The sequence below is a fragment of the Clytia hemisphaerica genome, unplaced genomic scaffold (assembly GCF_902728285.1).
Source record: "Clytia hemisphaerica strain Z4C2 unplaced genomic scaffold, Clytia hemisphaerica genome assembly, whole genome shotgun sequence".
NCBI classification, from domain to species: domain Eukaryota; kingdom Metazoa; phylum Cnidaria; class Hydrozoa; order Leptothecata; family Clytiidae; genus Clytia; species Clytia hemisphaerica.
In genome coordinates this window covers 812730-827231 of record NW_027103603.1, presented here as the reverse complement: position 1 = coordinate 827231, position 14502 = coordinate 812730, and positions in this window count along the sequence as shown.

Here is a 14502-nt window from a genome sequence, read left to right as displayed (position 1 = left end):
AATTTCCCACCGGGGACGATATTTTGGACAATTTTTCCAGTGGGAGGGGTTCCCAGTGGGGCTGTGAGAAGGGGATGTGCTATCAGTAAGCATATAAAAAGCTAATAATACGCAGGGAACGAGGTTGCTGGGTTACCAGACTCCTCGCTGCAAAATCCTTTACGCGGTCTTGCAAAATTCCGTGATCTAAACCTTTCAGATGTGAAAATCTTTCCCAAGATAGCTAGTTAACTAACTCAAAAAAAGGTTTTGTGAAAAAAAATCCGAGTTAGCCAACTCGAAAATTTTTTTTGCGAAAAAAAAGATTCCAGTTAATTTTAACTCGAAAAATCTTTTTTGGAAAAGAAAAATCCAGTTATAATTGAGTATAACGTCATAATTTACATTTTTATGACGTCATAATTTAGCTAACTCGAAAATTGCTAACTCGAACCTTTTTAACTCGAATATACGGGCCTCCCTTCAGAGCTTTACCGTGTCGGAAGAAAATTTCTGCATCTGGGAGCCACATAAGGGCAAACTATAGGCTACGATTTTATGTGAAATACACTTTGGTACAGGGTAATATACAAACTGTCGACCATCTACACTGTCGAACAACTGGGCTGTAGATTATGTGAACGATCACTTCTTCGACGCCCACTTGTTCGACAATTAATGTCAAACAAGTGGGCGTCGAACAAGTGGGTGTCAAACAACTATAGATTGTCGAACAAGTGGGTTGTCGATCAAGTGGGTTGTCGATCAAGTGGGTTGTCGATCAAGTGGGCGCCCATTTGTTCGACAACCCACTTGATCGAAAATTTTACGAATTTGTCGAACAAGTGAGTTGTCGAACAAATGGGTTGTCGAACATGTGACATATCACCCCCCTCGCTTATCAAAATTTAATAAAATTTTCCTACCCCCTGTTTATTCGGACCCCCCCCCCCGTCTATTCGGGAGACAAGAGTACACATTTTTTTATAAAATCATCCAAATTTGAGGAAACCTTCAATGTTCTTAGCTTTTTTGGCTGCAAGCCTTAAAATGTTCTTAGTTAAATTTTTTAATTTAAGTCTCAAAAATTGCTCATAGCAAAAGACTTAATTAAGAACATAGAAGGCTTCTTCAAATTTTGATGTTCTTATAGAAATAAAACGTATGTCAATTGGCTTATTAACATATTTACTTTTTATTGAAACGTACTTTTAATCAAAAACAAAAAATATTCTTATTTCTTTACTCTTGCAGTCTTGAAGCCTCCAAATGTTCTTAACATGTTCTTAATTTTTTGACCTATTGAAGCCTTATGTTCTTATATACTTTGCTCTTATATTAAAAAATACGTACATTTATATGGCTAAACGCTCCTTCTTGCATTGAGAGACCAGACTGTCTTAACCGAACAGTTTGCAGCTCGACTAAGTTTGACCAGTGAATAAGCGTCATGACTTTTAGAGCTTTAGCCTAGTTGCTGCCAATTGGTAACAGACACACCACACATAAAAATTGAGTTTGATTAGTTCAAATTGAAATTGATTGAACAAAAGCATTTTTCTACAGCTTGAGTTTGATTAAAGTTCAATTGCATTGATCCAAATTTAACCGAACTCATTTTTATCAAAAAGTTTCTGCTTATTTTGAACCAAGTAAGGGAGATCAGTCAAAACATCAAGGGAAATTCATCTATTATTGTAGGATAAAATTCATAATTTTTCTGATGCTGATCTATACTGATGATAAAATAATAGGGGAAAAATCAGAGCAATAACACAATTACAAAATAGTTTGAACCTTTTGAACCTTGCATTACTATGTCCGAATTATTGGCATTTTAGAACAATAAAATTGTTTCTATTCAGTTAAATTTTTATATTTTTAGGAGAAAACATTCAAATCATATCTTGGTACTGGAAATGATCAACCTAGGATCTTGTAGTGGTAAAGAAAATTGATGATGAAATTGGTAAGATATCATTCTTTGATAATCTTCTTTGATAAGTGCCATTGAATTTGAATGAAATTTTAAGGACTGTTTTTACACTTGATGAATTGTCTTTAAAAGTGTCATATACTTCGAATAAAGAATGGTCATTTTTTATATAATATATTGAATTTACAATATTTCGACCTCCTTGGTGATCTTTTTTTTAATTTTTCCATTGTTAAAAAAATATATTTTCTGAAAGCTAATAAAATCCTCTTTAAGATGGTGTAGGTTATTAAAGGATATAAAATTTAGAGGAAAACGAAATGTGTCAATTTCCGGGTACCACTACATTCACTTTTCAAAAATAATTATTACATAGATGATCTTGTAAAAGAAAGGTTGCTCTAAAAAAGCTTGCCTGCCTTTTGAATAAGGTCCCAGAAAAAAGATTACTGACAAAAATTCATGAATATTAAATCCAGACCCTCAAAAGATATTTTTCTCAGACTTTTGTTAGTACGCATACTCATTCTTTGTACTTTTATTGGCTAAAGAAACTTATGTTCTTATGTTTATTGTACTTCCCTGTCTCTGTGACCCAGTGAGATCCACCCACTGGCCACCCCAGTGGAAAAATGACTCAAAAAAGGCCCATTATTTTGCCCCATTGGAAAAAAATAGTCACCTCACTGGAAACTCGGGTTTTCTCTCTCACCCTAGTGGTAAGATTCAAAATGTAAAAAAGCCACCCTGGCACTGAAAATATGGTAAAATAATATAGAACTTTATAACCCCAGTGGAAAAACAGAACCGTTTGACCCACCCAAGTGGGTTTGAAAGATTCACCCCAACTGATCTTTTGGTACTCACTGTTGAGAGACGATTGTGCTTTAACAAAGAAGATTATTTTAAATCATATCTTCAAGTTATGTATAGCATGAGTTTACATCTTCTGAGAGTCAATTTATGCTGAATAACCCTACCCCAGGCTACTTTTCACCATTTCTTTTAGGTGAGAGGATATCAGTCGAAACGGCAGAACAGAGGGAGACAGATTATGAGAAAATTGGCATTGGATGCTACATATATTTCGGCATAAAGGAAAAAGATCATTATTTCTGGTATGAACCTTTTCAAACTTTATTACCAACTTGAAACACGTTTCCCTTTTTATTTGCTGATGATAGTGATGCCTGTCCATGAAATTGACCTCGTGGCTTTGAAGTTCAATCTATAATATCATTAGGCGTACAATTTGCAAAATTCCTTTAGTATGTGGTCAGAAAGTATCTATGTGGTCGAGTGGAGGATATTTTCAAAATATCAAAAAAATTCCGCACCCCCTTTCATAATGGCAAAAAAAAAATTTCGGACCCCCCACCCTTGGGTGTCAGAAATATCTTTTGCACCCGTACGGTACTGGAATTTGAGAAATCTTTTTACTGTTTGCAATAATTAGTATCAATGATTGTAACATGGTCAAAAATACTCGAATCTGATTGGTACCCGATCGTAAAAAAAGGTCGGGTACTCGTACAATTAGAAAACTTTTACTCAAATGTTTTAATTTTACTATGCGTCTCGTAAAATGATTAAACACTAGCTAAGCTAGCCTGTACCAAACCCTACTATTTTATGTAGCTGACGAACGATAGTGTTTGTTACGTTTAGATGGATTTCCTGTGCAAGCGTTTTTTCGAAAAGCCTCTACGCGAAGTGCAAATTGCTTATTGTCATCTGCAAAAGAAAACCAATTAAATTCCCACTTAGTACGAAACGCAGGTCCAGGTCAGAGGTTCTGATACACAATCAATTTGGAACTAAGAAATTTCCTCGAATAAGCGTATTTCCCCCCCAAAAGCGTTTTCTATAGTTTAGGTAACGCGTGTTTTTTCGTTGTTCTTGTGATTTTCATCGACCAGATAGAATGGAGCTTTTTCAATGTCTTATTCTGAAATGTTTTCAAAAGGGTTTCAGAGGTGCAGTGCTCTTTATTAGAGGACAGTACTTATTAGCCGGTGGCTCTAAACAGAGGAAATACATAAGGTTAACATAATATCAGCGTCGTTAAAAGGTAAAAGTTTATTGGTATCAGAGTAATTTTCAGAGCGCTATTCAGTAATTCATAATGATTTGAATGTTTCTATTCACCCTTAAATTTGCGTCAATGGCAAATAGGGGGGATATCATGTGATTTTTGTTCATTTCGTTCACATTCTAAAAGATTTCACAATCACAAAAATCTTGCTCTTTATTTCGTTTAGTATCGATGCAACCCATTCAAAGCAAGCTGCACAGAGCTGCAAGGTATTTATTTCTGAATCTTTTTCTATTGTTTCTGCTTATTTTAAGAGGATATATTTTTTAACTATTGACCACCAAACCCCGCAGGCTCTAATGTCTTCACATTTTACCTAGTTGCTATAGTTTGTGTTCATTGTGTTTACTGGCTTATGATATTTCTTAATAAAATTTCATTTTAGGTATATCAATGATTCACCACCAAATTTTTGTAAAATCTTCTTGGCAATAAAATCACTGAATAAGAAAATTCCACAAGGCACAGAGCTTAGGTATGTGAGATTCGTATTCCATTTTTAATAAACACACCCTTGTATGACAGATCCGGTTAGGACCCCCGCCCCACTGGAATAATAAGCAAATTTTACACTGCACTGCAAGTGTCGGAATTTGAATGTCCAATTTTTGGCCCTGTCGTTTTTAAATCGAGTGACCCCCCCCCCCCCGGCAACAGAACGGTTTTTCTTCAATTTCATTGCACTGGCTAAAACGTTTTCCTGTTAGTGAGACCGAACCTGATACAAAATAATGATGGTGCTTTAAGTAAATGATTTCTAAGACACGCCAAGCAGCTAAAGTTTAACATAAAGGGTGACACTAGTCATTTCCAAGCACAAGACGGATCCATAAGGTTTCAATATAACTGACAGTTTTGCGTTCGTCTATTTTGATGTTAGAATATCACTCTCCATAGATTTTGAAACCCTTTTCAAAATTGATCTGAAAATGTTTTCTTTTTGTAGACCTTTACTTTTTAAATATTGTAATTTTTAGCTTCTTTATCCTCTTCTTGGCTAAAATTTAAAGAAAAATCTTTAAATTTGATTTGCTCCTCATTTAATTTTTAGAATTTAAAAAATATTGTACGGAAAACAACTTCGAGGATTATTATCGCCCGTTCACTTTCATTTGGGTAATCGTTAAAAAATGATATATTTATTAAATGCGTGCAGGCAACGGTTATAAAATAAGATGCAAAAACTATTTTCTACTTTTTTTTCCAGGGGTAAAATGTGCACTTTCCATTATAACATCACGTGTAATTTCTTATTTAGTCCATTCAACATAACCCCCGGATCTCTTTGGAAAGAAATTTGTCATAATTGAATATGTTTTATTTAAAATTGTTGTGGGAATTAGCAATCTACATGTTCAAAATCCCTGTACCTAAATGAAAATGAATGGACCATATTAATACGCTAATTCCCCATAATTTATTTTAGAATAGCAAAAACATTGAAGTAAAAAGCTGTTTTAAAGTTTTACCAAGTTTTGCAAAATCAATAAGTAGTTGACGTCAAATACAAAACTGAACGGTCGTCGTCTGAAAAATGCACAAAGATGGCGGAAAAAATTCAAGAAAATAATCAAAAATCACCATCAATAAACGACTTTTGCAGCCCGTCAAAGTGCATCATAAATGAAGAAAACGCACTAAAAGATACCCTACAATGCAGGAAGTGCCACCGTTTAGTCCATTATCTTTGTACAGAACTGCCACTTTACCAGATCCAGATATGCTTGTCATACAAATCAAGAAGTTTCCAGTGTCAAAACTGTACCAAAATCGCGCCACAGGTAATGGAAAGGTATAATTCAAATGAAACATCAAAAATTGAAGGATTCAAAAACGAAATCAAAGCCTGTGAGAATATAATGAAAAGGCAGGACGAAGAAATAAACTATTTGAAAGCACAAGACGTCAATGTTATGGTCAACGAAATGAAAGAAACTATGGACACCAGAATAACCACGCTTGAAAAGAAGATTGAAAACATCATCGAAAAGAAAGAAGAGAAAAGACCACCAATGAGCTACGCTAAAATCACATCCAAACACATCGAGAAAAACATTGGAGATGCGATTCGAAAAGAAAAACAGGAGGAGCAGCTGATTCGATCTACAGCACGCAACCTAATTTTTCATGGGATTGATGAATCGACAGATGAAACTGAAGAAGAAACAAAAATCGAGGACGAAGAATTTATCCATGATAAAATTATTGGTCAGCGGCTCCATCTGAGGAATATAAAGATTACCGAGACGCAGCGGATCGGGAAATTTACGAAAGAAAGAGAAGATAAAGCGAGATACCGACCAATTAAAGTCACATTTACGAACGAAGAGGACAAGAACACAGTGTTGCAAGCAATAACAAAAGAAAAACGCTTTCCTTACCGAGTGACAGAAGATTTGACCAAAAATGAAAGACAGATAATCAAAGAATGGTGTAAGGAAGCCGAAAAAATGAATGCTAAAATCAAGGAAGACAACACAAAATGGAAAGTCCGGGGGAGCCCGCGAAAAAAACTCTATTTCAAAAAGATCATTGTAAAAAGTACGAGCGGTTTATAGAGGCCCATGTGTCTTCACGGTGGCCTGCAAACCTGTAAAGCTTTATTATTATTATTATTAATAACATATAGCTTAGAAAAGTATAAGAATGGTCAAAGCACACCCCTGCCTCTCTACCTACGGGCATCAAATAGTCAGCGGGGCGAACTTAAAGATCTTCAAACCCACTGGGGTGGGCCAAACGGTTATGTTTTTTCAAATTATTTTCGGTGGGATGAATCTTTAAGATTTTTAATTTTACAACTGGGTTGAGAAGAAGACTCAGATTTTCCACTGGGGTGATAATTTTCTCACACGGGCGAAAAAAGCTAAAACTTATTAAAAGTTATTAAAAGGAAAAACTATTACCTTTACCTTATCTTATAAGTATGTTTCCAGCAGAAAATTCATTCATACATTAAAAATATTCGTCGGCTGAAAATTTCGTCACTAGCGAGAAATTTTGTCACTTTTAGACGACGAATTCCCCGTCGATAATGTACTTATTTCAATGACAATCGTAATGATGAAATTTTCTTTGATTTTTAGGTATAACTATGATGACCGTGAAGAAAGAATGACATGGAGGGAAGATGTAAGTTACTTTGCTTCGCTTTTTTTTCAAAAACGAGTGAAGTCGTTTCAGTTTTGCCAAACCCGCCAGAATGTACGGTTATTTTATACGTTAATATTGGTTTCTTTAATCTAGGATGCAAGTTGGAACCCCCGTCAAATTGATGACTGTCAAGGTTGTAAGGTAAATATGATATTTCTTATTGAGATATAGCTTATTGCATGAAAATTTCGCGGTCGAGTTCGGAAAATCGCGAAATTAAAATGTCGTGAAAAAAGATTTTGGAGCTTGACCGCGAAATTAAAATGCATTGAAATGTAATTTTTTGGGTCAACCGAAAAAAAACCCTAAAAATAGAGTCTTTGCAAAAAATACAAAAATCAAGTAAAAACTCTCTCGAACCAAAAATTAAAATGCCGTGAAATTCACATTTTGGCTTGAAACGTGAAATTAAAATGACGCGAAATGCAATTTTGGGCAAAAAAACGGCGAAATTAAAATGATCGCGAAATTTTAATGCCGGAAATTTTCATACAATAAGTACAGTATGATACACCCCTGTCTCTGTGCCCCAGTGGGTACTAGATACTAAATGGGGTGAAACTCATAACTTTTAATCCTACTGGGGTGGGTCAAATGGAAATGTTTTTCTAGTGGGGTCGTAAATTTCTATTGCTTTTTTGTCACATTTTCAGTGGGGTGGCTCTTCGTATTTTTTTGTTTTACCTCTGGGGTGAGAGAGAAAACATCCAATTGTCCACTGGGGTGAGCATTTTGTCCACTGGGGTGAAAAATGGACCTGTTTTAATCAATATTTCCACTGGGGTGACCAGTGGGGCAGATCTCAGTGGGTCAAATAGATATGACCGTATTAATCTACCCTTTCACAAATTCAGAAACCTACAAAAGCTTAAAAAGCTAAAGAAACTATTATTTTATAGGGCTTGACCCATGATGACCATGATGACTGCGATGACGGTGATGCTGATGATGAAAGTGAGTTTGAAAATTGATTCTGTCTTACACCTTAAATAAAGGATGCGAAAATTTGCACGTATTGATTTTAGTGTACGAAGGAAATATTTTTCGCGCATATTGAATTTCGCTCACGAGCAAAGTTAGTTTGCAGTTATTTTCGCGCATGGAGCATTTTTAACCTGAAAGGACTTTTTCAAAATATTTTGAAAGGATTTTTCAAAATGTTGTATTAGTTTTGGTACTAAATTTGGCGCATTTTCGGGCTTATGCGCGGTAATTAGTACACTTTAGGTATAACAGATTTTCTTTGTTTTTTGCCTTTTGTTTTTCACTCTAAATTTAATTAAGCTACTTTGATATTTTTGATTTTCTTTATTTTTTACTCTTTATTCAGGTGAACACCACAATTTCAATTCAACGGTTATGGGAATAGATGAGGTTATTAGGAAAATAGATATAAACTGTTTTTGTGGGCGGCTATAGTGTCCTCCTCCCACTTTCTGCAGGTTTTTGAAAATTTCAAAAAGGGGAGGGGGCTCTGTGTTTCTGAATTTAATTCTCTTTTCTTTTTTTCTGATATTTCTGATTATTTCATTTGAAAACTTTATCGAGTCATAACATAAATTTTTACGCTTGTTTCATTGACTTTAATTGAGAGGAGAGCTAGCCATCGAGGAGACCAAAAAGCGATTTTTAATGAGATTTTCAGTGGGGGCTAGGCTAAAAGGGGTCACCACTCTTTTGCAGGTGCGGGGTGAAACCCTGGACGACACTTCAATTAACTATTTTTTTCACTCAGGAAACCGATAATCATGTATAATTCTCGTTATTGAATCTACTAGACCCCACAAATATCATATGTAAAAAGTGTCATCGGCTCGTGGGTTTATCGTGGGATAGTGGGTTTAGTTGGTTATTACCAAGTCTATATTTATACGTAAGGTCGTGGGTTGAAAAACCCTTCAAAATTATTTCACCGACGAACCCACGTAAAATATTAACCCACGATTCTTTTAAAATAGAAAATAGAAATATTGTTTTAAATTGACACACTGTTGGCCCTTTTCGTTTAGTTCATTGAAATTTTTGGACCTTCATGGAGGTCCTACAAATTAACCTTTGTCCGTCCGTTTTTAGTTATTTACCAGATTTTTTCAAGATGAGCTCATTAGTTTTTTTTCTGAATTTTGGTACAAATATGAAAAATGGTAAACCCTGGAATCTGACGAAGCCCGATTTTTTAGGGCTAATTTTGGCCCAAATACCATTATAAGTATCATAATAAATTTAAGGCTTAAATTTTCTTTTTCAATGTCCAGTATGTTATTTTGAATGTCTATTATTCCTTGTTCATTAAAATAACCAGGTAGTATCGCTTGTTTAATATGTGGTTTTACTTTTTCTAGACTTTAGTGAAAATTGATGATGCCAAATTGACCAAAATGGTTAAAGATTTGATCGGTACTGTGGAAGAGATTTTAAATCAGAAGGTATTCATGATTTTTTTCTAATCTTCAAATATTCAATTCCTATAAGTCCTTTAAAAATTGTGCATCTTCTTTGAAAACGAGACCTTCTTCAGCTGATTTTTGATGCGCAGTAGAAACCGAAAAGTTGACGAGTTAAAGAAAGCCAGGGGACAACTAACCTGGACGACTGACGGGGACGTGCCCTTGTGGTGATCGAAAATCAGACCATGTGAGATCAACATTTTTGAGAAATCTTCGAAAAGCTTGATATTTGGAGCCGAAGCCGAAAACTTTTTCAAATACCTTTTCAGACACCTTTTCAGAGACAAAGATGACAAAAAACCAACCAACTCTGTCAGAGCAATTTTTTAACCTTTTTTGATTTTGGAGTATTGTCAGAACTCTTGTCGAATTTCGGTCAATATTAAGAAACAATGGAATATAACATGAAAACATGAAAAAAATAGATCATGAAAAATAATGTATTTTTGCGTTCTTTTCTCTGGGACTTTCCGCTGGTCAGGGTTCCATTTTTTAGGCTCTAAAGATATCTGACAGGGTTGCAAAAACTAGGATATCAAAAACAGTATATGTTAAATTCCACTATCAGACAGGATCTAATTTCGTCTTTCAGGGTCCGAGTTTTACCTTAACTTTAAATTTTAATTTATATCTGACAAAGCCCACTTTTTCAAACCCCAGTGATACGTCCCGTTCGGTTGTCAAGGTTAATGCTCCCGGGTCTTTTACGAAGGAAATAACAATGTCACTCATTTGCATTAAAACCCTTTAACTGCCGATGTCGGCATATGCCGACATGAGCATTTTCGATTTCTTTGCCGGTGTCGGGATTTGCCGACATGGGCACTTTCCATTTCTTTGCCGCAAGATTTAACACTTCTACAAAGATTTTGTATTAGATGGTTTGAAATGAAAAAAGATAAAAGCTTTTCTATGTTGAAAAATAACTACTTTATCGTGGAAAACTTCGTCGGGAAAAATTTTTTCGGGAAAAATTTTCGTCGGGGAAAAATTCGTCACTTGCTGGTAGTTGGTAAACGCATTAAGGCCGTGGAAAATTTTCGTCGGGGAAAATATTCGTCACTTGTCCAAAATTTCGTCACTTTTCCCCGACGAAGTTTTCCCCGATAAGGTATTCAACAATGTTCAACGCAAAATTATATTCCTTGGCTGATACTTCGTATATTATTATAACGTTTGGCTTAGATTGATAAATATTGTACCTTCCATGTTAGGGAGATCAAATATTTAGAATGGTGCCCCTATGCCTTTTTAGATTAGTATTACGATACTTTAATTTTAGCGAGAGAAATTATAGCGCTAATTGGCGAATCAGAAAAGTATATAAAATACAACTTGTTCTAAATTTTCTATTGAAATCCAAGCCTCAGGATTCGGTTGATATAGCCATACAACTTTGAAAAACTATTCGTAAACTATTCGTAAACCATAGAAGAATAAAATTTGTGACAGAGAGAATTTTTTTAAACGTTTCAATTTTAATTATGCTTTTAATTTTTGTAGGTGTCATGTTATCGAATGTCTCTATTCAAAGAAGGCAAACAAGGTTTGTAAATCTATTCATTCATTCATTCTTCCATTTCATACAATATAACTAAACAGATTCTCTTTGGTAAAGATCTTGTTGGACCTACCTTAAGGTAGTGTCCTATAAATTAACCCGTGTTCGTTAGTTAGTTCGTTAGTACGTTAGTTACCAACTTTTCTCGAGATTGGCTCATTCAATTTTTCTGATTTTTTGCACAAAGGTGCATTACTATAAACCCTCGAATGTGACGGAGCCCGATTTTCGAAAAAAAAATTTTTCCGGCCGGTAGAACCGGAAATGTCCCGAAAAAAGCGGTTTTTTGAGATTTTCTCGAGATTTTCTCATTAGTTTTTTGCGATTTTTTGCACATAGATGCACATTAGTACTGCCGAAAAGGTGTCGAAAACCGTTTGCCGAAAAAATTTTTTTTCCGGTCTGTAGAACCGGAAATGTGCCGGAAATCGTCGTTTTTTCACATTTCCGTCACATTTTTTCAACTTATTTAATTGTTTCTTTACAGAAAAATGTTCTTTATGATGATGCCCAAAACTTAGCATCGTTTGATTTCCAAAAAAATCATCCTTTGAATCCGGAACTCCTTAAAAATCGCCGGAACAGCCGAAAACCGGCGTAAAACGGTTTTCCTTCATTTTTTCAACTTATACTCGACAGATTTTCATGATTTCTTGCACAATGATGTAAAATGGCAATGCCCAAAATGTGACAGAGCCCAATTTTCGAAAAAGAAATTTTTCCGGCCGCTAGAACCGGAAATGTCCCGAAAAAAGCGGTTTTTTGAGATTTTCTCGAGATGAATGATTGATTAAAGTGTCGATATTATTTTTCTTTCACCGTTAAACATCGATGCGTTTCTTAATTGCTTTCTCCGTTCCAATAGATATATAAATCGAAATTTAAAATTATACATTACTTCCATTAAATTCTAATTATTCGTTTTATAAATAGGTAGGTCCATTAAAGTATTACTTGTTTAGATACAGTCTCATGTGGACTTCCTCGAACTTACCAGGTGTAATTTTGATTCCTATGTACTTTTTTTCCTTTGTCCGCTTCATCTTTCCAAAGCTTTATTAGGTGCTCTTTCTGATCAGTACAGATCATATGATTTTGAAACACTATATATTTTTTGGGAATCAAAAAAATCTTATTGCGCAAATTGAACAATCATGCCTTATATTTTTCTACTAAATGCCGATCTGAAGTTTTATTAATTTGAAATCGTTAAAAAAAGGGTTAAGATCTTGACTTGTATATTATCTAGTGTTAATGAGCTCGAATTTAGATTAAAACTTTGCGATTTTGAATTTTGAAGAACAAATTTAAATTTAAAAAATTTCAATTTTTATCTTTCACAAGGTACCAATACTGTTCACCGACGAGGTTTACCAGGGATTGTGTTCATTAAAGGCAAACAGGCATTTGAATAGAATTAAAAGTGAAAACAAGCTATTACTGGCGACCAGTGGCGATCACGTGATCAAAGGTAACCTTATTTTTTCGACCTTATCACAGTTTGCTCAAAATTTTAACCCATGATTGTCAAATATAATTATGGGATTTTTTTTGCTTGTTTCAGAGAATCAAAAGCGCTATATTTGAATGTATTTTTGGTATATCGTTTATTTTTACACCAGTGGTAGTTCAACCTTAGGTTAAGAAGTTTATTAGATTTCAAGGCAAACAGAAAAGTCCCTCGGAAGATATGGGACCCGAAATACCCTTAGGTAGCGCTTTTCTGTGAAATATCAAATCTCCAACTTCTTAACCTAAGGTTGGACTACAACTGGTGTAAAAATGAACGTTATAGTATAAGTAGAAAAAAAGCTCAATTTTTGCAATCACAAATTTAACCGCTAAAAATCACGAATTTTTCAACCAATAATACATTCAAATATAGTGCTTTTGATTCTCTAAAACAAGCAAAAAAAATTTCCATAATTATATTTGACTATCAAAAGTTACAGGCATTCTTGTTTCCACTGCCAATTATAGCTGGACAGACTTTAATTGGTCATTTAAAGTGATAGAGATGACGCGTTCTTTAGAAAAAGTAATAAGATTCTTTTATTACATCTTAACGACCAACCAAATCAAATAAGAGCTTGTAAAAACTCCAGCTTGTCCCATTAATTTAGTATCTATTTTTATATTGGGCATAAAATCATTTTGACAATTATATGAATTGTTTCAATCCACCTTGTTCGTAAACTTCCTAAAACTTCAATAATGCGAAATGTGAAATCCTCATAGTATGGGGCTTGAGGAGGAGTCAAGAACTTCTGATAAATGTTGCACCCCCCCCCAATAATATTTTCAAAAGTGGTTTCCTGGAAAAATCGAATCTAGTTATATTTTTTTTTTCCTATATCGCAATTATTAGGCTATTTTGATGCGTTTTTATACCATCTAGAGGCTTGAATTTTCAAAATCACCCACTTGGAAAAAACCATGGTTGGCCCTCGCGGAGTCACTGAGCTTTAACCCCCCCCCCAAAAAAAAAAAATGCTTCCTATGGCACTGTGTATGAGTAAAATGCTAATAAAAATAATATTAAATAATAATAACTGATATTTTAAGTGGCAGGTCATGAAATAATATATACATAATATATTCAAAGTCAGATGAATAAATTATATATTCAAAATAATCCTGAAAAGTCCAGACTAGCAAACTCACAAAACGATACACAATACCTGCAGAAGAAAAGAGTTCTTATAAAAGCAATGGTAAGGCACGAGGTACCATTCCAGAGTGAACATAGTAAGATTGTTGCTAGGGTTGGTCACGTTAATTTTCTAAATTTCTAAAAAATACCAAAGTATACAAATAAGAGAAAACTGTACTTAAAAAATATTTTAAGTTTGTACTTAGCCAAATTTGAATGCCTCACCTAAGGCTTTTTAAACTTGAAAACTTTAAACCATGATAAAAATTTTAAATTTGTCACTTCTGAGTCATTTTGTCAGCTCAAAATTTCCGTTTTTACTCTTGATTCCCGAATGTTTATGTCGTGAATTTCGCGATTTTTCTTCCTTGTGAAAAATTTATGTACGCCTAAAGTAGTATATCTCAAAATACCTATTTTTCCATTCTCCGTTCTCCAAACTTGATTTAGAGGCTTTACTACGGAAAACTTGGCAGGTCTATATCTCATCGCAAGTATGCATAACATGCTTGTTGAAAATGTATATTGTTTTCATATAAAATTATTAAAACAATACCTATATCGGTGTTCTTTTCAATTTTGGAAAATCTTCATTCTCTTAGGCCGAGCTTTCGCCCTAAAGTCAAATTTAGGTTTTCCTTGTTTCTTTCTTTCATTACCCCGCTAATTTTCTTACCG